Genomic DNA, 25,525 nt, shown 5'->3' with positions numbered 1-25,525 from the left:
ATTCTAGTAAAATAATAAAAACTCTGGTGGCTAAGTAACATATTAAGGAAGATGAGACACTTTTAAAACAACTTTAAAAACAAAGCTAGCAAAAATTTATATACACACACAGAAACACATTTAGCTAGTCAGCTTAAATGCTAATGAACAATGGTGTGTTCCTTTTATAGCTTCCTAGTACTGAAGACTTGAAAGTCTGAGTTAGATTTGCAGAACCTGTCTGTTGTACAGGACAGGTCAAAGAGAGATCAGAGAGCTCTTTGCATTTGCAATATTTTTTTTCTTTTTTTTTTTTTCTACTCCAATTGCCTTTGAACTCTTGTTACTCAGGAGCTCTGGTGAGGTGAAAACGCAGGGATGAAGGAATTGAAGGTGGGGAGGAGGAGGGAAGAGACGAGAAAGAAAAGCTAGAAGAGAATTACTCCTTTCAAAAATAAATCAATCAATAGAAAAAGCACAGAAGTATTACTTAAAAAAAAAAAATTCCCAGAGCCAGCACACACACTCCATTTCTACTAATCGGATTGTGATGTGTTTGCCTTTAATATGTGCAGCCAGCCCCTATGCCCTGCCTTGTGCACATGCCATGTCCTTTTAACATCAGCAGCCACTGGCCTGATTCTCAGTCCTTGATAACATGTTCCCGAGTAGTATCGTGTGACGAGGCGGAGTGGAGGGGGAGAGGTGGGGGAGAGTAGCCACTGCTGGTGGCTTTGTTGGAATGCTACAGACAATTCTCTTCTAAACTCCGACCCTTTCATTTGATTTTGATTCTTTGTTTCTTGTTGATATTTCAGAGAGGCTACATCAGCCATGAAACAAAAGGATGGATTCAAAGTGTTTTTTTTCCTTAATCCTCTCTCCTCCTTTCTCTCTCACCCTGCTTTCAGCAGATTTTCAGTATCGTTAGTTTCTCTGTGTGCAGTTTTCTGTTCTTGTTTAGAAAGGGAAGAGCTCTTAGACACCACAAAAACTTTAATGGGTACAAAAAAGTGGATTTTGAAATGCTGCAATAGCAGTGACCAAATCCTGAAACAAGATGGTGAGGCTAGAGAAGACCACAATCAGCAAGGAAAGGACAACTGCTTGCTCCATCCTCTCTCAGGCCACGTTCCCATTTAGAATCATAGAATCATAGAAAGTTTTGGGTTGGAAGGGACCCCTAGAGGTCATCTAGTCCAGCCCCCCCGCAGCGAGCAGGGAAACCACTAACTAGATCAGGTTGCTCAGAGCCCTGTCCAACCTGGTCTTGAATGTTTCCAGGGATGGGGCCTCCACTACCTCTCTGGGAAACCCGTTCCAGTGTTTCACCACCCTCATTGTAAAGAATTTCTTCCTTATATCCAGCCTAAACCTACCCTGTTTTAGTTTAAAACCATTACCCCTCGTCCTGTCACTGCTGTCTCTACTAAAATTTGCTACTAGACTTTTGGACTAAGTATTTTATCTATTTACTTTAAGCAATTCTTTAAAATAACTTGCAAGGATGCCCTTTGCCTACCCAGGAGGACAACACATTCTCCATAGAGGAACCCTCCATATTACAGGGCTACCAGAAAACTTGGAAGAAATTTTGAGCTGCATCTCCATAATCTTTTCCTTTCTTTTCATGCACTACCTCTGTAAACGGCACCATATAAGCCTTTAGATGCAAGGATTATTTTGCCAGCTTCTTGAGCAGAGAAATCGGTTAGCCATTTAACTCTGCTGCTTACTAGGGCAATTACCCAAACAACATTTAAAAGAGAGTATTTTGAAAATGACTTGTTTACAACATTGTTAAAAATTCAATACACTTGAATAATATCGACCTTATTTTGAAGCATGTAAATGCCTCCACGCAGGTTAAATGTCAAATTAAAACCTACATTGACTTCTTGAGCAGCATATGAGCAGAAATCAGACAAGATCCAGACACCATGGAGCAGACTATGCACTTCTTCTGGAGCCACATCTGAATGCCTAATCATTTTGCCTGATTTTTTCCATTTGATTTGTAGAAAGAAAGCAGTGAAGTTTGGCTGGGATACATCAGTCCACAAATTACACTGGACTTTGAGGTCTCACTGGTGGACTCTCTAGGGTTTATCTGAACTAAGTGCACTTTGGGTTTGCTCAATGAAACCTTCTCCTAAACGTAGTTTATTATGAGGTTCCTGGTGTGTCCATATTGGTGTGAATAACCTGCAGTTAGTGTTTCTCATTGTGTTATGTTTTAGAGAGGATGCTGCAGAAGCAGCAGCTTTAAAGTTGTGTGAGGAGACATCCTATGGCTGACCCTATAAAGACGGGGCCAGCATTTTAGCCTGAACAGTTTTAACACTTTACACAGCTGAGCCACCTGGTCTTTTAAATTACTCTGGTCATCTCTGTGGGCAAGACAAGATAACCCAAAGCTTGCAACTAACTAATGACAGACACTAGAGAGAACAGAAGTGCACCAGCATGGACCACTTCAAAGAAAACCCACAAAAGTAAACTTATAAATATCCTTAGGAGCGGGGAAATATGCTAGCACTTGGGAGCTGAGCACTCAACTTGCTTTCCTCAAGGAAATACTAATGGCGATAAAAATATCAAACCACTGGGAACTACTAAAGGAAAAAAAAAAGCTAAATCCTTAAAACAGTAAGGATCCAGGCTGATGCAGCTTGAAACATGAATTAGGTCCACCCTTGACCTGTGTGTGATTGGCAGATGTGCACATCCTGAACCCTTAAACCCCTCTTGTATCCTAATTGTGTGGCACTCCCTGCTACACACAAGTTCTGCTACAGCGGGTTTCAGCGGCATTGGCACGAGCTGCAGACAGTCACCGTACCTGTGAGCTGAGCCTTTGCCGTGCCGTGTACCAGTCAGAAGTGCAGCTACCAGCATGCTACTACAAGTAGAGCTCTGTAATGTAGCAGATTGGCAAGGGAATAGTTTCCCTTTTATCTCTTATTAAAGGGGATCAGGTGTTTGCCCATGAGAACTGCTCTCTAAGCTACATGACTTTTTTTTTTCCCCCAGAATATGCCCATAAACTAGATATGTGTCTGTTTAAATAAGCATAAAATTATGCGTATCCTGCAGCAAAATGAGACAGCAGTGTTCAGTAGTAATGTGGATGAAAAAGCCTATTCTTTTCCCCTCCCATGACTTTGGTGGTGAACTTTGAGCCTACAGAGTTTTCAAGGACACAGAAGAAGGGTCCCTAAAGTTGGCAAAACCTTTTTAAAATAACCTTTTTGATGTATTTTGATCAGAAAGCAGCAGTACAAGTGATGTTATTTGTATTTACATGCACACATAACCTCCCCAGTATGCTGGCAGCTTGCTATGTTAAAGAGCAGCATCTCTCCCTAGGTTTGACAGTACACCCTGTACTTTTCCAGATGACAGAGAGGACTTTGCTATTCTCTGAGTCAAGACCGAATAGTGTTATTAGTTGCACTGGCTGCAGGATTCTCCTGTTCTCGAGTCTTCTTATTTTAAAGCCTTTCATTTCCCGAGACAGCTACAAGGTGTCCCTTCAAGGATTTTGCTTTTTTGATTTATACTTTTATACACTCGAACCTCAATTGAGATATCCCAGCCTCATTCCATTTCTGACCTTACACTATCAAACCGGACTGACCCTCCATCTCTCAGGGCTGGGCTGGATTCCAACCCAGGTTATGGAAGCTCTGGGCCAGAGCTGCAAAGCAACCCATCAACCGAATCCCAAGGAGACACTTCATGGAAAGTCGCTGCCGGCCACGCGAGCCCGCTCAACTCTCCACCCTTTGAACTTCTGACTCCGTTCTTGTTTTTAACTGAGGGTTCGCTCTGGATTCGCTTTGTTTTTCTGAGAAAATCCTGTCTGTGCTGAGCACAGTGACCCCACAGATGGTGTGGAAGTGGATGACATGGGACTGAGATCTGCAGACAATACTGAAAATTGTCATCTTTTTTTTAAAAAAAACATCAATTTCAGCTAGGAGTGAACTTGCTGGCAGCAAGACAGAGTTCCTGAGGGCCAGGCACCTGCTTCTGGTCATTGTTCTCCCTCTACCACACCTGTAAGAATGAGGATATCCAGGTATTCGATACCCTCCAACCTCAGCCAAGAAAATCCACTCCACAGCAAGGCAGCGCCCAGGGGTTGACAATTTTGTGTCATGAATCTGGAATTGAAACACACCCAGATGAAATAAATACCTTATCATTACATCATCACTCTTTTTGTAATTTTAAAAGAAAGGAAAAAAAATGGTAAAAAAAAAAAAAAAAAGAGATGCTTTATTGAAATAGCCTTACTGTCAGACTCGGACTGAAAAAATGCAGCTGCCATGTAACCTTCCTCCTGAAAATCCTTTCACTGTCAGAAAGCCCCTGTTCTGCTCTGCACAAGATACTTCTCTCAAATGAACACCTTTGAAAAAAATCAGTGCAAGTAAAAGAAAAGCAACTCTTACTCAGGAGAAACCGAGGCAATTTGAGCCAGTATAGGCTGGATTAGCTTCCAACTTGGAAGCCAGTTAAATAAATCTCTAAACAGTCCTTAGTACTTGCTTAAATAATAAAAGGAAAAAATATAGAGGTTTTAAAGCTGGAGGTCTATAAAATCTCTGTTCCTGTCCTATTCAAGAGCCACCCTTAGCTGCTGCTGATGAGAGCAAAATTGGGAGCAAATAATACTACCATCCTCCTTCCTCAATAATGCCTTTAAAACATATAAGTGCCAGTTGAATTAGCCTATTTATAAGACTTCTTTTTTCCCCCTGACTGTAAACTCCTAATGACTCTCCGTTACACAATGCAATTCAATATGACTCAAGCTTCCAGGGGTCTTGATCCCCTCTAGATAGTGTACCACAAAAGTGATTTATAAACTACAGTCTGAGAAAGTCACAGAGACTGAAGTGATTTGAGAAAATAGTTCAGGCTTGTAAGTGAATACAAGTGCTATGAATTCCAATGACAGAATAATACCCCCTCCCCAAATCTTTTCCTAGCCTCATTTCATACAACAGAGAGAAAGGTAGTACTGAAGGAAAAGTGAGGGGGGGAGGAGGGGGCGGGGTAAAAAAGCCCAAAGGGGATAGAAAAATTGAGAGCTGTGTGGTGAGGGCTAATCAGTCATACACCAAAGTAAGCTTTTTTCTTAGTATGAAAAAGCATAATGAGAGCCTGTTTGCATTGCAGATCATATCTGTGAAACTGAGCAATTTTGAATGGAGCACTCTGGCTGAAGGAGACAGGGAAAGAGGTAATAAAAGCAGAGACCACTGAGAAGTGGAACTCCGATATCAGGTGTATCATTGGAGAAGAAAAATACATATTTGTCACCCTTCCTTCCCCCCTAGTCAAGTGGGCAGTAAATCTATATTCTTGTATTTTCTTTTCTTGAGAAGGATCCTATATCTCAAAAGTTATTTTAGATTGAATTGGGGGAAAAAAAAAGAAAGAATCCCAAAGCAGGCAGTTCCTTCTTGCAACACAGATTTTCCTACCCAAATTTCAAAAAGGAGCTGTTATTTTGGAGTCTGTTCCCTTCCCCCTCCCCTTATCGCCTCTCCCTGTCTTTCAGAATGAGGCGTTTGGTCTAAAGACAGCCAGGGAGCTAAATATATATTAATTAGAACTCTTGAGGCTGCCATCAATGAGATACAATTATCCCAAACTGTTGCTATTACAGGCTCTGATAGCTTCATTTAAATTCCTGAATAAAACATGAAATATCTTTAATGAGAAATGAATATAGTTGTCAGGAGGGAGTAGTTGTGATATTGTTACTAGTTGAGATATAGAAGATGAAGACATAATATGAATACCTTCAACTTTATATAAAAATGATGGCTGTTAGCAAAAGACAGATCCTCCTTCAGAGACTTCATTTAGGCTGCAGAGTAAAAACCATGTAAAACAAAAACATATCTCTTACAGAGAAACTCTGCTATCCAAAAGGCAGCTGGGACTACTGTTTGGTGCAAACCATATCTGTTACAAGGTGTAACGCTGGTGTAAAAATCCTTACCATTAAGGCAAACGCAAACAAATTATGTGAAGCACAGTGAAACATTCCTGTTGTCTTGTTACTCAATGGCTAACCAGGGGGGTTCAGCATGGAAAACGCTCTCTCCCATACTCAACCACACACTCCCTTGTTTTTCTTTCTTTCTTTCTTTCTTTCTTTTTTTTTTTTTTTTATATTTTTAAGACAAATGCCAGTGAGGGAGCAGAGACACGGTTCTCCCTCCCTTTCAAGGCAACTGAAAGACACAAGGCCAGGCCAGCAAAGAACAGTTCTTTAAATCACACTGTCAAGGAGATGGGAGTTGCAGCACCTCTTCATTCCTCCGCAGCTGCTTGATGGACTGCACTAGTCATACTAAAAATTCACCCTTGAGCTGCAGCGGAGGTCTGTTCACCTGCCGTTATTTTACTGAATTTACAGTGACTCCCCACTCCTTTCCATACAACTCTTTTATTTGTCGCTTTTTTGCTTAAAGTGAGCTCTTCCACATGTTTTAGGCTTTTCATCCAGAAGTGTTTACAAAGCAGCTCACAGAGAAGGAGCAGCTCTGACCGCACCATGGTCCAGGAGTCCCACGCCTTTGTGATCCCACCAGCCGACGCATGCCAGCCGACAAAGCTCTCGGCTCCGGCATCACCACTGAAAAGCGGCCAATTCCGGGGTGGAGCATGGCAGCTATTTAACAGCATGTACCGTCACTTATACTTCAAATGTATGTCGCAAAGTGAAGATGATTATCATACTAATTGAAAGGGCATGGGAAACATTCAGGAGGCAGAACATAATTATCCAAACTGGAAATTGCCAGGTTGTTCCCATTCTTGTGGGATCCTCTAGTGACCACAGAGAGTGGTCAGGACCTCAATTTAAAGTCTCAGCACAAGTTTGCATCAAGCTTTTTTACATTAAAACAATTAATATGTATGTCCTGAATATTATTTTTTGAGATACTTGCAGTGTAGTGGCTCACTTTCTTCTACAAGAATTGGTTTGCCTGTGTTCTCTAGATACAGAGACAGAAAATGATCTCAGGGATACAATTCAATTTCTCTTAATCAACACCTCTTTGCTTCATTGAGTAAAGCATGTTTAATCCATTTAGAATTAGTTGTCAAGGAATACACACTCTAATTAATATTTTCCTGAAGATGTTTATACATGACAGTATAATAAATTAAACAAAGAAATTGAAGGAGTGAAGAGTTCCTAAGTGCCTCTGCTGGACTGGACCAGAAAAGATACCTCTGTGGTTTCTGTTTCTCTTCCACCCAATCATCCAGGGAGATGCCAGCTTCAAGACAAGACCTTATAAGAGGTAAAGGAAATTCATACATCTGATATGTCCTCTATTCTTCACAGCTCACAGTGCTGTCTAAGGATGCTCCAGTTATGGCAACGAATTGCTGGGTCTCAAAATTTGCCCTTCCAGAAATGGATCAAAACTTACTGGTGGGTTCCTAAGATGAAACAAGAGTTGCATAATGTACCATAAAGCTTATTCTGTCCTTATGTTTGCCATATTCATGATCTTGAAGGCTCACAAGTTAAAATATACGTATTCTTAGCCTAGGAGGTGAAAACAGTTACAATTCAAACCTCCAAAATCGGCCATAAAAGACCTTCCAAGTAGAGATGTGCAGTCACAAGACCAAGAGTACAATACAACCTCAACCACAATACAACCAAGAGTAAAATACAAATACCTGAACGTCAACCTAACTATTTATGCCACATTAACATGCCTTAGATTCATACGAATAAAAACTGTTCCTGGGATCAAAAGCCAACTTTCAGGTGAAATATTGCAGCACAAAATCAAAGAGGTTGTATTAACAAGCGAGTCCTTTTCTTTTATAGCAATTTTGGGATCCCTTTGAGGTAGTCAAACATGCTGAAGCAAACACTTGCCCCTTACTGCATAAGTCATCCTTAAGGAACAGAATTAAAGACCTCAGAGCCTGACACGGCGAATGTCGAGTGCAATTTACAGCCCTAGAGTCAGTCAAACCAGAGCGATATCCAATTATACTCATTTTATTTATGTAGTTTATTTCCTCCAAAAATTAATTTTATGTTCCTAAAAATTGCTGGATTAATAGCCGTAGTAACTGAACCCATACATCAACACAAAATATGCAACACAAACAGCGACTCCGCATGTTTTTTTTCTCTCTCTACCACTTGTTTTAACGCAGGACTCGGAGACAGCACATCCAGAGAGTGAAGAGATTCTCCAGAGACCTGTTCAATAATTTTACCCTTTTCTGAGATGATGTCTACGGTGTCAGCCGGCCATGACCAGCTGTGGTGGGATATTTCTGATGGGAGCTGGCGTTTTTTCCACGAGGCAGTTGACAGCAGTGACTTTTTTATTGGCCCCCTTCCAGTCACTCAAATCTTAAACTGTAGTTAAAGGGCAAAAAATGGGAAGAAAAAAAAGTATAGTATTACCCAAAAGATGGATGTTTACTTCAAAACCACAAGTTCTTTTCTCCCTTCACTAGTTTTGACCCAAACTCTCCCTCCTTTTGTTCATCCCAGCAGCTCAACCTCACAGCAGTGCTGTGTTTAGACCCTGTGTTTAGACCCCAGCATATTCCTGCTGTCTCCTGGGTAAGGCAGGAAAGTCTTCTGGGAGAAAGCTGCAGCCATGTACATGAGATAAAAAAGAGGAGCCAGAGCAGCGAGGCTGGGCTGTGGCACTGAGAGCTCAAGGGATGGAATGGAAATAAAACCTAAGATACATGAGCTGTACGGACAGTGGCAAATCTGAGAGCTTACCATTGGTCTTGGTGGAAATAATTAATGAATGTGTGTCATTTGTACCAAAATCTTGCCTTCACACGTCCTCCAAACTCAAACTTCTCTCCCCTTCTTTCACTCCCCTTGCAACTTTTCCCAAATTCACCCCTTGCTCCTGGGGCACACTGGCACCAGAGGGAGAGGACGGAGCAGCCAGCTTGGGCTCAGATAAGACACACACCTTTGGCCTCATCTCAGCAAGATGCTGCTTTTCTTCTCTTTTCTTCCATTGCTCTTTTAATTTTTAAAATGAAAGCCCTCCTGACTGAAGGTACCTGTTGGTTACTATATCCCAAGAAATCTAACAACAAAGCACTTAGAATTACTTATTGTTATGGCTTGGGGACAAGATTACATCTCTAAGTTTATAAAGCAGACGCAACATTTGCCACTAAATACAAATGATTTTAATAATCAGCATTATATTTGCTTCTTTCAGCAGGGTGCCTTGTCATTACTTTAACGATAATAATACCCACTTTTCATTTGCTAAGTGTTATTATGATTATTATTCAGAAGCTTTGCTATAATTAACTAACTGAGCCTCACAACACTCCTGTGAGTCAGGTAAAGAAAGAATTATGACTCCCCTACCTTTTACCTGGAATCGTGGCGATGGGGAAGCTAAGTATTGTAACGCAGAGGAGGCTTAGATTAAAATCAGCAGTTCTTGCCTCAAAATCCCGTATACAAACCACACCTTGAATTGTCTGCCTCCAGTTCACCATCTAGCGCTGTTATCCATTCAAATGCACCATGATGACATTTGGGAGAGTCAAGGAAAAATTAAAAGAGAAGGAAGAGAAGAGACGTGGCAAACCCTAACAATGCTGAGACACCTTGCTCTCTGCATGAACAACCTCCTCTGGCAGCTCCCGCTCCCTGCTGCTGTAGGTTCCTAAATCCTGAGCTCTCATGTTCACTGCATGCATCACACACATCTGTATCTATACAGGCAACAGCTTCCGTCTATAATAGCCACCTGTGAGACCAGGGGAGAGGTATTAAAAATTAAAGAACTGCAGAGTACATTGGAAGCCAGTCTTGGGTTTATAGACAGGGAAGCGTTTGACAGGTGGTCTCTGTGAAAGAAGTGGCCTTAGAGACACATTTCTCTTGATTTTATTTTTTAATTAACTTTTATTCTCAGTATTACCATGTCCTCCCCCCCACACCCTTCCTTTCCTCCTTTTTTCCAGCGTGGAATGCAGTTTAACACACCAGACAGTGCAAGTATGGGTACCTTGAGCATTGCAGTCCAGCAGGGACGTTTTAAAGATCTTTTCTTCCACCCACATCCCAATGCCAGCCATCCACCCCACAAGTCCATAAACCTTGATGTACACACATAGTCAAACTGCAGGGCTTATCATTAAATTGAGGCAAGTGGGTTGTCCTGTACCTTACAATATGACATGTCCAGCGAAGTCTGTAACTATGGGGCCTGCTTGGTGATGAGCGGCAATCTAAGCCCCAGGTCAAGCATGTGCCTGTTAAGCTCTTCCACATGTGCCATTCAGGCCCTTCCTGTTTGGGTTTCACGTACCGGTTTTACACCTCTCGCCTCACATAAAACCAGATGACCTTAGAGAGACCAGGAGGGCCATCTTCATCACTGTCTGCGGCATAGACTTCACCTCCTGCCATAAAAACGCTTCCCTCCCTGCTCACCCCTTGCATTCCCGCTTTCAAGTTAATTGGAATAACACATCTGTAGCCAAACAACAGACACTGGTGCATCCCCTCCAGGCCCCCCTTGCCCGCTTCCCGCCCCCCCGGCTTTGCTTCATTGACTCCTCCAAACCCACCACATTTAGACGGGAGCACTTAACCTTCTGCAGAATATCTTTATGCTCCATTTTCCTTTCCATTAGGAAGGAGATGAAAGCGAGCAGAGGGTGCTTTTGCACAGCTGCTGTTGCTGCCAGCAGATGTGCTCTTCCAAGTCTGTGTGTGTTTTAAGTATAGACTTGAATACTTCTGTGTGTGAGGGGCTTTGGAGTGGAAGGGCCCTATGGAGGAAGCTTAAGCAATGCTGAGTTTAAGCCAGATACAATGGTTTACGCCCAAATTAGAGCAATATGTACTCTTGCTGTCCTCCACCTTTCTATCGGAGACTGTGCTAACCAAACTTTCTGTACTTGCAGTATTTTGAATCTGATTTTCCAATTTATGTGTAGGCATAACAAAGCAAGACTCAAACTGAAACTAACTGTGGGCCTTTACCACCTGAGGAAAAGATCTGTTAAGGACCTGTTTTCATGGTACTCCCTGCTTTACTCCCAGATTGAAAATCACTCCTGCTTTTTTTCTAAGAATTCATTCATGGCAACAATGGGAAAATATATATATTTTGAAATCCACTTTCTAAATACATAATAATAATTTTAGAAAAAGTAAAAACAAAGACTAGAAGCTTCTACAGCGAGAGCAGAAGACGCTGCCTATGCGACTGATGAGCACCAGGAGTCTGTCTGTCTATGTGTATTCCTTGAAGACCATGCTGCATCCCACTGATAGAGCTGAGTCAAAGCTTGGGAAACTTCAAGTGCAGGAAAAATGGCTCTAATAAAAGCTGTCTAGATTGTGTCCTCCCAGGAGGCATTTCACCCACCACAAAGATGCAGGCACAGCTGGGGTAGGCAGCAGCTAAGCAGAAGTGTAATACAGAGGGAAGTGAAGAGTCTTTTCTGCTGCTGAACTGTTGAATGTATTTTATGTAGGAAGATCCTGTTTGGAAGCCGTTCACTCATGTGTCTGCTTTTGCTTATATGCCGTGCTTTACAGTGTGCCTGGTTGGGACCTCTGTTTTCCATCTCAGGCTGGAAGAAGGAAGACGATGTTGGGATGGGTAGGGCATTAGTTCAGGACCTGAGTTTCCCCAGTTCAGCTCCTCACTCTGCACAGACTTTGTGTATGGCTTGGGGCAAGTCATTTAACCTCTATTCCCTATCTGTAAACTCATGGTGTTATGGCAAGGACAAGTACTGCCAGGGCAGGGAGGAACCTGAAAGGGACCAAGTCACCAGCGCAGTGGCAAACATCACCGTTTATCATGAGCAGGGAGGAAAACGTGCCCTGTTCCCTGGTACCCAACCCAAATCAACTCAAGATGGTGTTAACGAAGCTATAACATAACCCGGCTGTGGAAAGGGCAATTTCTGGTTAAATATTTCAGGCAGGGAGTGCATGCATGGGGGCAACCTCTGCGAGCAGAGAAATCAGAGGGGACCCATCTCTGCGCGAGGCTCAGTCCACAAGCAAACCGCTTCGGTGGCCTGCCCAGCTATAACAACAACAGCAATCACTCTTCCGTCCTTAGTGCCATCAGGACAAAATCAAAGCTACATGAATCTCTGTCTTTCTGTCGCTTCCCTTATTGCACCAGGGGCTCAGAGAGGCTGGGTCTGGCTTTACCAGTCTCATTGAATTATCTTGATAAACCACCCGTTTACCTACAATTCAACAGACTGGAAAAATCCTTGTGGCTGTTGCAAAATAAGAAAAATAAATAATAATGTGCCTTAACAAGCATCAGTCGAAATACCCAGGATTTGATGGACCTGGTGATAAACAGCAGATTTACTTTCCCGGGAATGCAGACAAACTAATCAGATTTAGTTGGCAGCTATGAAAACACAACCGATGGGAGGCTCAGCGCTGGCTCGCACAATCCCCCCCATCCCTGCTAACGCAGAGGGGCATGAAAGGAAAGGACATTAAAAAGATATCATATCGTCGCGTCCCTGCGCTGGATGTAATGCCCTGGCACGCTGACAGCTGGCTGGCAGCTTTCCATCCCTGGGAAGGGGGTTGCTGGTCTGCGCAGCCCAGACAGCAGTTTAACCCCAGGGTCAGAGGCCAGTCAGGCGTTATCTACCGACTGGGCGCATTTCCTCCGCATCTGTGGCTTCAATATTCCCGAAAAGGCACTGGCAGGAGGATGGGAGCTAATGTGAGCTCCTCTGGTATTTAGAAATTTAAAGGCCCACATTCATTTTTAATGACCTTGGAAATTCACTTCAAAAAAAAGAAAAAATTAAACAAAAACAAACAGTCAAAAGCAATTTACATTGTGTGAGAGAATGAAAAATATTTTTAAGCTTTCCCTACAAGATTTTTCAAGTTTTCTAGCTGTTGGACAAGGAGAGGATTACCGTGCACTTTGTTAACCAAAGTGTAATATTCAAGCTAAAATTCTGACTATGGGATGAATTGTACAGTTGTGCCTTGGATGTATACTACTAAACTTTTATTGCACAGGATGAAAATAATTCCTACCTTAGTAAGGTAAAAGCCATCATTATCTCCTCCCTGTTCTTCAGCACAGGTAGAGTTTGACAGACCCTTGTCGGCCTGCATAAGGTGTAGGGCTAGTTTTTGAGCTGAACACTTATTTGATCGCTGGGATGTTTTAAAGCTACTCTTGATTTCCAGCTGTCTTGGAGGTGCCAATACTGTGTCAATCGGAGCAGCCCTAAATCTAATCACATTTATGTCCCTTGCAAAACCAACAGTGAGCTGCTCCGATACCTTGCAGCCAGGCAGGCAGACGGGGTCCCTGGTTATGTCCCATCTGCCAGACACAAGGACAGAGAGGGCAGAGATGTTGGCAGAGCCCTCCTTTGCTGCCAGCGACTCCCTGCCAGTGGGTGCCCCAGGTAACAAACCCTCCACCATGGTGGTTGCTTTGCTTTGGCAAGGGCTACCAAGCAGCCTTTGCTGCTACAAGCCACAGGGCCAAGGTCAGTCACGAGAGCTAAAATAAAGCCAGGTGCAATTACACTGGTATAGTTGAGCTCCTTTTATTGATTATGCTGCAGCATTAATTCTATGCAGCCATGGATGGAGCCAAGATGACTGTCTCCAGCATAGGATGCTCCAATGTTTGTAGGCATACTGCAATTTAATCTTTTTTCTTTCGTTATCATTTAAGATGATGAAATGCAAACACTAACTAATTGGGCACTATCAATGTACCAAATAGTTTTTCCCATGTGCTTTTCTAATTATTATACAGACCTCACCAAAAACTACTGACCAGAGGACACGTCATAAGGACTGTTTCGCCACTTCTTATGAGTCACTGGTATTTACTGACCCCTTCCCACCCATATCACAAAACCATCTCTACGATTAACATCTTTACTGGCATCTTTTGAGGAGGGTTAGCCAACATCAACATAGACTCTGCATTTTAAAGGTGACAGAGATGGATGAGGTCATTTTCTCTTCCCTCATGTCATTTCCCTCCCCATCTACAAGGCTAGTCCTTAGGAGAATATCCTAATGGGGGTTTTGTCTAGACTACCCCTTAATTGACTCTAGCGACAGGACTTCCTCCATTTCTCCAGGGAGATCATTCCACCACCCGACAGACCTCACTGACAGGAAGTGCTTCCTGATATTCACCCTACCTCCTCCTTCCTCAGTGTCCTCTCAGGAGCTGTGCTTTGGTAATGTCATGTACAACCAGAGCTGTATCTCCCACCCATCTCACCCTTGTGTTTGCATATGGACCACACTTACAGCAGTGCTGTTAAATTCCATTTATGAAGTAGTAAACTTTGCTCCTTTCAAAGCCTTAGATGAACTTAATCATTTTCCTTTACTCCCTTGCCTGCACATTAGCTTGATTAGCTTATGGAAAAGAGTTTTCACAGCGGTGGCAGAGGGAATACACACTTTTGGGAAGCCACAATAAACAATTAATCATGTATTTTTAATCTACTGTAGGGACAAAACAACTCTTCTGTGTTTTCTTTAGTAAATACAAAATACAGAATCTAGAAGGATGACTTTTCCAAATGATTTTTTTCAAAAGAAATCAGTTTAGATTAATTTACTGTCACGGTAATTGCATAAATACTGAACAGCAGATAGTAATAGATATATTAATAATGAGTAAATCAATTGTTATGGACTGTTGAATACTGTGCTTATTAGCCAGGTTTATATTCATCTCCACTACTAGAACTGATGCACTTTAAATAATCTATAACATGTTATTCATGACTTGAGTATTCTTCTCTTAATAATTTATTAACACTTTATAAAATATTCATAATTGCGTTCTTCATATAAAACTATGATCTTTGAACCAAAAGTGAATGATAAGTTGGGACACTCCTTACTGGTCTAAACTGGTGACACACAGGAAAGCACCACAGAGCTGCTGAAGCATGGTCCATGTGATCCACACAGTCCCCATAATTTGCTTCAACAGGTTTTGTGGCTCTTAGAAAACCTGACAGGCAACATGAATCGATTTGTAATTTTGCAAAACTTAGTAACAAAGGGTGTTTAGAGTAGAACTACCACTCTCCGTGTGTTGGAAAAATCCCTCTTCGCCTGCTAATTTGGAACCACACTAGGAGCATAGGCTAAGAGAGGATCACTTAGAGTATCATTATGCAATTATTGTTAGTATTATTATAGAATTATGATTTCTCTTCACCTTACCAGTCCTATCCAGGTGCTTCAAGTGCAAGTTGTGATGAAAATGGCTGGAGAGATGCTGCGAAGAAATGGAGTAGCAAGATATCATCGACCAGCAAAGGTCAATGGTTCTCTGGCTTCATCAAACTGGGATTGCTACAGCTATACTCTCCCAAAGAAAGATCCACTAAGTCCTGGAAAAAGGAACATCAAAGTCTTGAAAAAAAATAATCCATTAAGTGCCACAGAGGAAAGAAAGAATCTGGTTTATTCGTCACCCAAGAAAAGACTAGAATGCATTAGGAGAGGTGTTTTTTGGTAAAACTAAAAATAACAGCATAAACATTGAAAGCGATAAAAGCCTATGGAAATATTTCATCTAGTTCTGATACCTGTATTTAAGAACAACCACCTTGCTGGGACAAGAACAGAGAACGGTATAAACAGCAATGCAATGGCTCACTTATGAAGAGGTTAAGGGACTTTGTCTTATTTAAACAGCTAAAGATTAAAAGAGATTCTGATGACACTTCTTAAATGTATTCGGGATTCAGGACAGTGGGGCCAGGGGAACAGCAAAGAAAGATTATTTACATTGAAGGACACTGTTGGAGCTAGATCAGGTAATTATAGATAGGCCATGAATAATCTTACCACGAAAATTAAAGTATGAGTATTGATTATCTGAGCATTGAAACCCTGTTATAGTTTTCTAAAATTAAGTAGTTGTAGTGAGGAATGTGAACTGGAATTTGATAAGCCTTTGAAAGGAATTGTATTGCCAAGGAGACATGAATCCTACATGCCATTATATCCCCAAAGGGCTGAAAGGAGACTGGATTGCTCCTGATTTGCATTGTATTTATCTTCTGCATCATGTTTCTGTGGTTACTTCTGGAAAGCAGGAAGGATTTATCCCCCCTTCACACTTGTTGTCTTCTGGCAGGCTCATGGGGTTTGTCTGGGTTCAGTTTTGGCCTGTCTTTGAAGGACTGCTGATCAGCGATCATGAGGAACAGGGTGCAGAAGGATGTAGAGATATACTTACAGATCCACATGTGCCCAGCTTAGATGGAGGCTGGAACTGATGGATGAACTCTTCGGAGTGGAATAAAATTTGCTGAATATACCTAGATAGCATAAACATGCTTTATTTCTTTAGATAACTCAATAGTACAATATATGAGTGATGGGGCAAAATAGAAAATGGAAAGAAAATTCTTCTGGGTATTTGTGCTACCTAGATTTGATTTTGAACTCAATCCCCACATGCTTGCTAGATGGTCTGTCTTAGTTTGTGTCTGAATGACCTTCGAAGGCTTGAATATCCTGGACCCTTCTGAATCAAGTTTGGGGCTGTAATTATCCCTCTCTGGAGGAAAAATAACTTCAGACAGAGCTGCAACAGAAAAAGGATTTGTTATGGCTTGTAGATTGGGTGATTTATCCAGTTTGGAAACAGTGACAAAAATGCTATCTCCTGTTTCCCCAGAATAAGTCTGAATGGTGGAGAAAATTCACCAACTTTTTTCAATAAAGTTTTTTTTTCCTTAATTATTATTATTGCCAGCTCAGCCCCATCATTTGACTGTGCTTAGGAGATTAACTACCCCCCCACGACCACCTTCTCCCAGCAAAGTACTTTCTAACAGTACTTAATAATTTTGCTGGAGGAGTGGCCCAAGTAACTCGAGTGTTCTCCTCTTCTGTCCTCCCACGCACAACTCAATCTTCCTCCGTGCTCGCTCAGGAACAGCAGCCTTCTCTTTCATGCCTCTGTGCTATAAGTGGAAAGAGGATTTGACTTAAAGGGACACTGACAACTGGTTTAAAATCTTGAGTTAATTTGTTGTCAAAGTCATTTTTTAACATAATTTGGGGGTTTCTTTCAAGTGATGAGAGGGATCTGTTAAATGAAGGAGAATTAATTATTCCCAGTCATTAGTGAAAATACAAATAAAACCAAGTTGTGTTAGAGCAAATGAAATTGATTTTAAACAAAAGTGGACCTGACTGTTCGCATTTCATCCTCTCCTCTGTGGCACTGACAGCAGTCCTTCTCTGAGGCGGGCTCACTTCTCCTGACTTCCCTTCTTGTTCGACAGAATTAAGTATTAATCTGGCCACTTTCAGAGAACGCTGAAAGATAACCCTGTTTGCTCAGACGGTCTCAACCGATTAAGTCTTGTTTCCCAAATGACTGGGAAGATATATGAGGCTGTAAAGCTTTCGTCTTGCAGAGATCTTCATGTTTGAAGTCTGTAAATTGTCAGTTCTCTCTTACCTGCCCTGTTTCTCCCTTTAAGTAGACACAAACTTTAAACTCTGAATCCGAAATTAGGGAGCTGAAGAGAATGCACCAAATTTTCTCTTCCCAAAAGCCTTGCTAAAACATTTCTAGTGCCTCTTTCTTAATCTGCCACTTGACATTATGACTTTACTGCTAGAAGACAATAGGATACAAGTTTTGTTGTTTGTTTGTGATGATAATCACATTATTAAATCCATTTGCATAGAAAACCAACACAGCAGTAAAGAGAGGTAGGGGGTTGCTAAACGCTGACAAGAGCTGAGGCATATTAACCAGGTATAAATGTGCTGCTCTACTACTCTCTGGCTTCAAAATGACTGCTAAAAGGCTTCAAACCCTTTCTTTCACGGCCTATAACGTACTCAGAGTGGTGCAGAGGAACGTAATTAACTCCACCTCAGCTCTTCCCTGCCTCCGTAGCTGCATTAGGAAGGATTGTGTGAGACTGATTCAGACTTATTCCATTAACAGCAAAGAAAGATGATGAACTGAAACCTCTCCTGGCACATGTTGCCAGCCCCAGAGTGTATCTTCAGACCGCACAGAGACAAAACCTCTGCTTGGGAGGATGCTGCGGTCACTGCTGCGAGATGGGCAACGGAGCAGCTCTGGGAGGTGGAGGGGCATGAGTCATCAGTGGAGTGGGACACCAGGGGCACATGGGACAAAACCCTAGTAAGTAACCCTAGCAGCGTATTAGCCATTTCTCCTCAGCCTCCTCCTGCCTGAAAGTATTTGGGAGAGAAGTTGGGGTCGTCAAGAGATGTTATCCATGGCCACTGACGGAGCAGTTGGAGCAATGTAGAAGAACCCATTAGGCGTTCCTAGAAGGATCCCATTAGGGGACGGCCTAATTTGAGCTCATGGCACATTGCTGGCCTAACACCAAATTCAGTGGCCATCATGTCAAAACAGCTTAAAGACATCTTGGAACCTGCACCAAGGCCAGGCTTGGCCAGCAGACAGAAGTGACAGCTAAGCTACCCACGTATGACACTACTCACAAGCAGAAACAATCAGCCTTGATGGAGTATTTCACAAAATGGGGTTTCCATCAGGTGCCAGTAGCTTTTTAAATATTAACCAGTAAGATCTGCTGGCTGCCTCTCTGGGATTACCATCTCTGACACTGGTTATCCAGTGTGTCAGCATAATTTAGCAGCCAAACGCTGGCTCCCAGTGAGCGGCTTGCAGATGTGGATTTTAATTAAAAATATTTAATTTTCAGCTCTGAGTTCCCTTTTCTCTACCTGGCATCACAGTTTCTGGTACTCATCACACAGACTGCTGCAATGCTGCTCTGAGGAAACCTCAAGCAGCTTCCTCCGCCTATGGCAGCTCCACCGAATGGCCCCATTGAGCCCTGTTTTGTGTTCATCCATTACAACCAAAACAGAGATCTTGGAAAAAAAAATCATTTGTGGCTCAGAACCTACCTTATACTAAAGCAATTCACTCAGACATTAGTAATATGGAAAGTGCACCTTTCTAGCCCAACCAAGATGCACCCCTGGAGAACCTGTTTATTGTTTTTCACCCGTAGCAGACTGAAAACTCTGGGCATTACTCAGATGGAGGGGAAAAAAAGCTAAGTTTAAATTGGCACCTCAGGGTTGTAGCATACACTGTTAAACAACAAACTCCAGAGCCCAGCTGACACTGTGGCCCTTTTTCCTTGAGATGAGATGTTGCATTCCCAGAGCTCCTTCAGCCTCACAGGCTGAACCTCACATAGTCCAGTGGGACCTTACATAGTTCCTTCATTGTGCTATTTTCCTCGCAAAAAAAGTTAAAGCAGATTTTCAGTGAAATGTTGCTGTTTCACTTTTTATTAATCACCACTTAGTTCACATCGCTTCAGTTTATTTAGTGTGAGTAGCTTTAGCTTTATATAAAATTTTCACGAATAATTTTCTACATCTGCAGACGTACACTTACTAATCACACATGGTTGGAATAGGCTTCAGTGCAGGTCCTGTTCATAAAAAAAGGTTCTACCTTTGTCCTCTGATTGCAGACTGCAAACAGCATACACCATGTTCATCCAGAGACAGACACTCCTTTTGGATTTAGCAGAGACTTTGAATATTTTGGAAGTTGCACGTTATGGTTCATAAATATCTGAAAGGATATTTTGAGATTGCCATTTAGGTCCCAGGTTTCTAGGGAATGTGGAGAAAGTACATTTTTCTTATGTGGGAAAGCCAGGTAGAAAGCAAGAAAACAACCCAAGGACAAATAATCTTCCCTATACTAAATATCCAAATCACCGAATTTTGAGGTGTTGCTAATTATTATGAATTTTGATTGAGAATTTTGATTATGCAAAGTATTTTAAAACTTGATTGGGCTTTTTACGTCCTGTTTTATTTCCATTGAGGAGGTTCATAGCTCTTCATTGCTTTTGGGAAAAGAAATAAGGAGTCCTACACCCTCTAAAGATATTCCTGTTAAAGGGCATGTACAACTCAGTGACTGCACTGCTGGTAGAGAACTCATCCACAGAGAAAGACTTTGTGAACTGTTTAGGGGAAGGACAGTACACGGTTGTATAGCACCTGATGCAAGGGAGGCATGACATATGACCCTTATCACAAATGGAAAAATAAACATCAACAAGACAGATTGAAGAACACATCAGAAACAGTAAAAATAAAGTTAAAAATAATCACTGATAACATTTAGCCTGGAGTGCTTTTTGCTTTGTAATTCTATATTGACAATCCCACCTAGAAATGGGTCTCTAAGACTTTTTGACTTGTAGACAGCCCAGTTTGCTCTACAGACCCCAGTGTATCCATTGTCACCCATGGGAGGGCCCCAGGGTATTTTCTATGCTGCTTCTTTGGGAACAGATTAAATGGCTCCCAGACGAGAACAGAACCAGACATTTTCCAACCAAATACCTCTCAGGTCACTGAGCAATGCTCTGGTGGCTCTGCCTCGCCAGCAAATGCCCATGCTGAGGCACATCAGTAAGTAGCTTTGCCTGAGGAACCTTCCTCCTCTAGGGTTTCTATGCTGATGGCAGGAGGAGACACGTGCCCCTGCCTCGGCCAGCACCACGCATGGCCCAGTGAGCTGGCTGAAACAACTGACACAGGCTGGGTGGGGGCTGAGATCCCAACCTGCGAACTGGGGCACTGTCGGCATGCACGTAGGCTTTGATCCACCAGAACTGCTAGTGAGGAAGGTAGAGAGGGCAGAGGTGCAGCTGGCTGAGGGAGAGCAGACGAGGCAGAACAGAAGCCCACCAAATTCCCACAGCTCCGCTATCATTGCTGATGAGTGCTACCAGCTGTTGCAGAGCAGGAACACAAGAGGACTCAGTGAAGGAGTTTCTAACTGGACTTTGGGGTGAATTGCATCAGCCCGTTGCTGCACTGAAGTCCCAGACACCAGAGGCCCTGTGTCAAATGCTGTAAAGCCAAAACAAAGCCTAGTCCCAGATTATAACTATTTACAGCCTTGGGACACATAATTATTCATTCAGATGAGGCTTTATGCCAAGAACTACTGCTTTACAAGACAATCAGGTGCTGCCACAAATGATGCCACAGCAAGGACATTTGGGGAATCTCTCAAGATCACATAGTGAGTGCTGCCATAGGATCCAGAGCACAGCTGCTTCATCACTCTGTTCCTGGCTGTCATGTCAAAGGATAGTAAAATAATATCCCACAGTTGTTTCTACTCCATGGAAATAATCTGTATTACTTCTACGGGGGGACAAATCTCTTCTACAGCTAAATCACGCTACATGAATACATGTAGAGTGATTCCTACATTTGCTCAGGAAAGAGCAGCCAGGCTTTACAGGACACCAAACCCTTGTCCCCAGCCATCTCATCAAGCAGACTGGACAGTGGAAATCATACCATGCCCATGCTCCACACTACAAGATCCCAGGCAGACCCTCTAACAACCACTGCTGGCTTTTCTTTCCTTGTGTCCTGGAGAATCCACCAATGGTGACTGATGAATTGGAACTGCTACTCCGGTGGGCAAAGCCAATCAAAGGACACTTTGAACATGGAGCAATTTTCCCATCCCTTCTAAGCAGCTCCAGGACATGAACAGACCGAGCAAAAATGAACTGCACAAGTCCCTCAACATGAACGTCTCCAGGCCGATTTTCAAAGCTTTTTGAAACAGTGAAAGAAAAGTATGCTGAGGTGCCAGTCACTGAAAAACACCTCAGAGCAAGAACATTCCCTTTCCCCTTCATCTCTTGCCTGCCCCACCAAAGCCAGTGGTTTCAACATCTCTCCTTCCACTCCATCCATGGTCTGAGTGGCAGACCGTGTACCCAGCTAACCCCAAAAGGGCCAGCTCCAAAGCCGTCCAAAGCTGGGCAGTTTCTCCTTCCCCAGTCAGAATTGGCATGACTTTAACATGGTAATGATGTTCTGCGCTAACTTATTCTCCAAACAAGGACCAGTTTGTCATCAGACAGAAATGGAAAAGGGTCAACCTTTCCTGGCCCTTCTGCACATAACAATTCCTCCTTTCAGGGGGGAATGGCTTGAAAGCTCCAGTTATCTATGTCTGTTTTCCACAAAGAGCGACACCTCCAGAACCAGACTCCTCCTCTCCCTTTTTTAGGCTATGAACAAGTTCTTCATGTTTTGGCCAGGCCACTTCTCCAATACGGCTTCTGCATCAGGAAAGGAAAAGAAAAAAAAAAAAAAAAAAAAAAAAATCTGCTTTTTTGGAAAGTTCTGCAAATATTTTATGTCGCCTCTTTCTTTTTTCTTTTTTTTTTTTTTTTTTTATTTTTTCCCTTTCTTACATTCACGCAAGCAAAACAAGAGGGTCCTCTGATGAATGTGGCGGATCGCCATGGTTACGGTTCAGAGATGCAGCAAAAAGCAATTATGGTGGGACATAGCGGAGGAAAAAAAAAAAAAAGAAGAGAGAAATGCACCTCTTTGTCAGAATTTCAGAACAGCTGTAATAACATTTCTGCACCCCAGCCAGTGCAAAGTAACTGAAATATTGTGGCATGTTAAATGCCAATGCATTAAATACCGGGATTTCAATGTCACATTATTTAAAAAGACAGGAAGCATTAATTTCCAGCTGCACTTTCAGCTTGTTAAGTCATCTAGGGGGAATAGGGAAAAAGGAGCAAGTCCGTGGCACAGGGCCTCACATTTTGAGGTGTGAAATAAAACACTGTTCAGCGAGGCAGTGGAATGCACTTGTAACAGATTTAATCTGACAGCAGCTGTGGTTTCCTATTTGAGCTTTGTGTGATTTATTTTTCCCCTTGGTGTTGGAGCTCCTGAAAGAGACGGCGATGCTCTCCTGACCTTTCTCAATCTGAGGATCTCAAAGCGCTTTACCCCCACCCGTTCATTTTCACAGCCTGCGATGGGCGAGGGCGGTGGGTTGTCACTGTTCTCACACAGTAGGTGAGATCGCTCGGGTCTGATGTTCCTAGCCCAAGGGTTACAGATGGGACGTCTTGGTTCGGGCCTCTGCAAGGACTGGAAGATGCGGGAAACTCTCAGTTTACATGCTGTTATTTTAAGATTATATTGAAAATAAAAACTGTATATCACAGGCTGGGATTATCTGTGAAGTGCTTATGTCTGAAATACTTCTTCCTCTGCGGCTAGCAAAATTAAGATTCACCTCTACTCTTTCTTATTTGTATTTAATCTTGAGGGTTTCTCTCATCTGTCTTACAGATCTATTTCTGGTGACAACAGTAGCATAAAGTATCTCCCTTCCTTCTCATACCTCTTGCATACTGCAGCCCCCAGCTGTGTTCTAGTCTTCCAGGCTATGAGTCATACCTGCAACAAGACCATGCTGAATTTTAACCCATGGAAAGAGGTAGAAAGTGAGAAATGACTGAAATGGATTCTGTCTCTCGTCCTGTTCACCAGGCGGTTCTGCAAGTTGTTGTGCCAAAGGCCAGAGGTAGCGGAAACTGTGAAAGGTATGAACAGCGATGTGCACGGTATGCCTTGGTTCCAACGAAAAAGAAGGATGGGCAGAGCAATACAATGATGAATAGACAAAAGAGCCCAAGCAGGACAAAGATCAACCACTTCACAGATTATTTACCTCTTTTCTGCACGCTTCCCTCCAGTTATGTTTCCTGTTCCTTCACGGAAAAGAGCTCTCAGATTACACATCCCAGTTCCAGCCTTTCTCCCTCTGGTCACAAGAGAAAGCACCTCCATCCATCCAGGACTGACTTCCTGACGGACTGAGATAAAAACCAGGTTTCCCAGCTGTAGCTGTGACCCACTGTTCCTCTCTTCTTTTTTCTACATTATGCCCAGCAAAACTGAATCTCCAGGATGCTTCCTCAAGCAAAAGAAATATGAGAAAACCTGTGTATGAAAAGAAGATGCTAAATTTGAAGGAAAATGAAGTATTGCCAAGTCCTGTGGTTACATATCACAAGTCTTATGATTTTTTTTTTTTAATTTTTTTTAGCACTGGCTTCTGAAAGCAAGAAAACATTATGAACATCTTAGTATGAGAACAGTGGTGAAATCATGAAAAACAGAAAGAAGGGTCTGCTAAAGGTTCACCAGTGAGAGGGAGCCTAAAAAAAGCCCCTCAGAGCTTTAAATTCTTTTGCTTTTTGAAAGCAATTTGTGGTTTAGACAAGCCTGTCACAACTGCTGAACACTGGGGATACGCCATGTTAGATCAGGTCCTTGAGCAGGACTGAGTAGTGGGGTTTTAGAAAAATTTGTCCTAGAAGAAAAGCTCTGTGGATTGAAACCATGATCTAAGGTTGCAGGCTGTGCTTTTAATGACAGCAACAGCAGAAGTCTCCACAGCTGAACCAAACCCCAAAAAGAAATCTCCTCTAAATCCAACAGACGGATGCACAGGGAGGTTGCGGTGTCTCCAATTAGTCCTGTGCCAACGTACCTTCAAGCCTTGTATTCTCTCAGCTTCCCCGGGAGCACAGTATCTTCTCAGCAAACACCAGAGCCAAAGTTAAACGATGAGGTACCAAGCAAGAAGAGGGGCAAGGTGGGTGAAAGCAGCTCAGCTTCTAAGTGAGGCTCAAAGCTGGGAGAAAGCAGAGGATGTTCACAAAACGTGTGTCAAGCGATCACAGGAAAGGCTGACAGTATACGCTGTTTTAAAACTTTCAAAACCTAGCTGTCCTTCTAAAAGAGATAAGAGATACCAAAGGCTGGAAACCTCACAAGTGGGCAATTTAGGAAGGTCTGATTTTGAACATGGTTCTGCTTCAGCTCAGCCCCCGTACCAACCATGGAGGGCTCCAAGAGGAAAGCATCGTTAAGCTGAATGAACGCCAAGTTGCAGCAGTAGACCCAGCCCTGCAAGTTGCTGAACTGCCCCAGATCAACAGGATGTAGAAGCACACAGAGCCATTTCTGATCAAATGCTCAGTGCCCAAATGGGTAGCTCCCTAGAGATGGAGTCTGGAGACAGAAAGCAGATCAGAACCAGAAGTGCCACAACCCTTTGCAGCAGTGAGAGCCATTGTCAAGGCATCCTTTGTGCTGTCTGCACTCGGCATTTATATGAGAGAGAGATAAAAGAAGGAATTTTAAAACAAAGGTTTAATTGTAGACTGCTATTTTCTCTTTGCTTTATTATTTGCTCTTTGCGCATATCAGATAAGTGGACTTGCGAAAAGCCTTAATTAGAAATGCAGATTACATTGGGCTGGAATACAGTGGACACTGTTTCTCTCCAGTAATCCTGCTGGGAATACACATGGCCAGTTTGCTAAGAAACAAACTGAAAGTCAAAGTTAGCTTCATTTTTAGGCTATATAGTGCGTGCAGTCGCTGTGCCTAGTTCATAAATCCAGCAGCTGTGAATAATTCCTCATTCTCAAAGAATTTATTAGAAGAAAAGAACTGAGTTTACAGTAGATAGGCCCACTAAAAGAACCATGCAGCTTCTGGCAGTGGTTTTATCCCCTGTGGTAAGATCAGACATGATCAATGATGCACTGGAGA

General features: G+C 42.6%; 1 long non-coding RNA gene across 1 annotated transcript in view; it reads right to left on the bottom strand.

Moving 5' to 3' along the window:
- LOC142362619 (uncharacterized) overlaps positions 1-23,868 on the bottom strand; it is a 51,182-nt gene extending 27,314 nt beyond the window's left edge. Inside the window, exon 1 of the long non-coding RNA XR_012765200.1 lies at positions 23,631-23,868. This is a non-coding gene — a long non-coding RNA (uncharacterized LOC142362619). The remainder of the gene's footprint in view (positions 1-23,630) is intronic.
- Positions 23,869-25,525: the final 1,657 nt, after the last annotated feature.

This window comes from Opisthocomus hoazin, chromosome 10 (genome assembly GCF_030867145.1).
Source record: "Opisthocomus hoazin isolate bOpiHoa1 chromosome 10, bOpiHoa1.hap1, whole genome shotgun sequence".
In the NCBI taxonomy this organism is placed as follows: domain Eukaryota; kingdom Metazoa; phylum Chordata; class Aves; order Opisthocomiformes; family Opisthocomidae; genus Opisthocomus; species Opisthocomus hoazin.
Note: the sequence above shows the minus strand (reverse complement) of the source record. Positions and strands in the feature narration are given on the sequence as shown.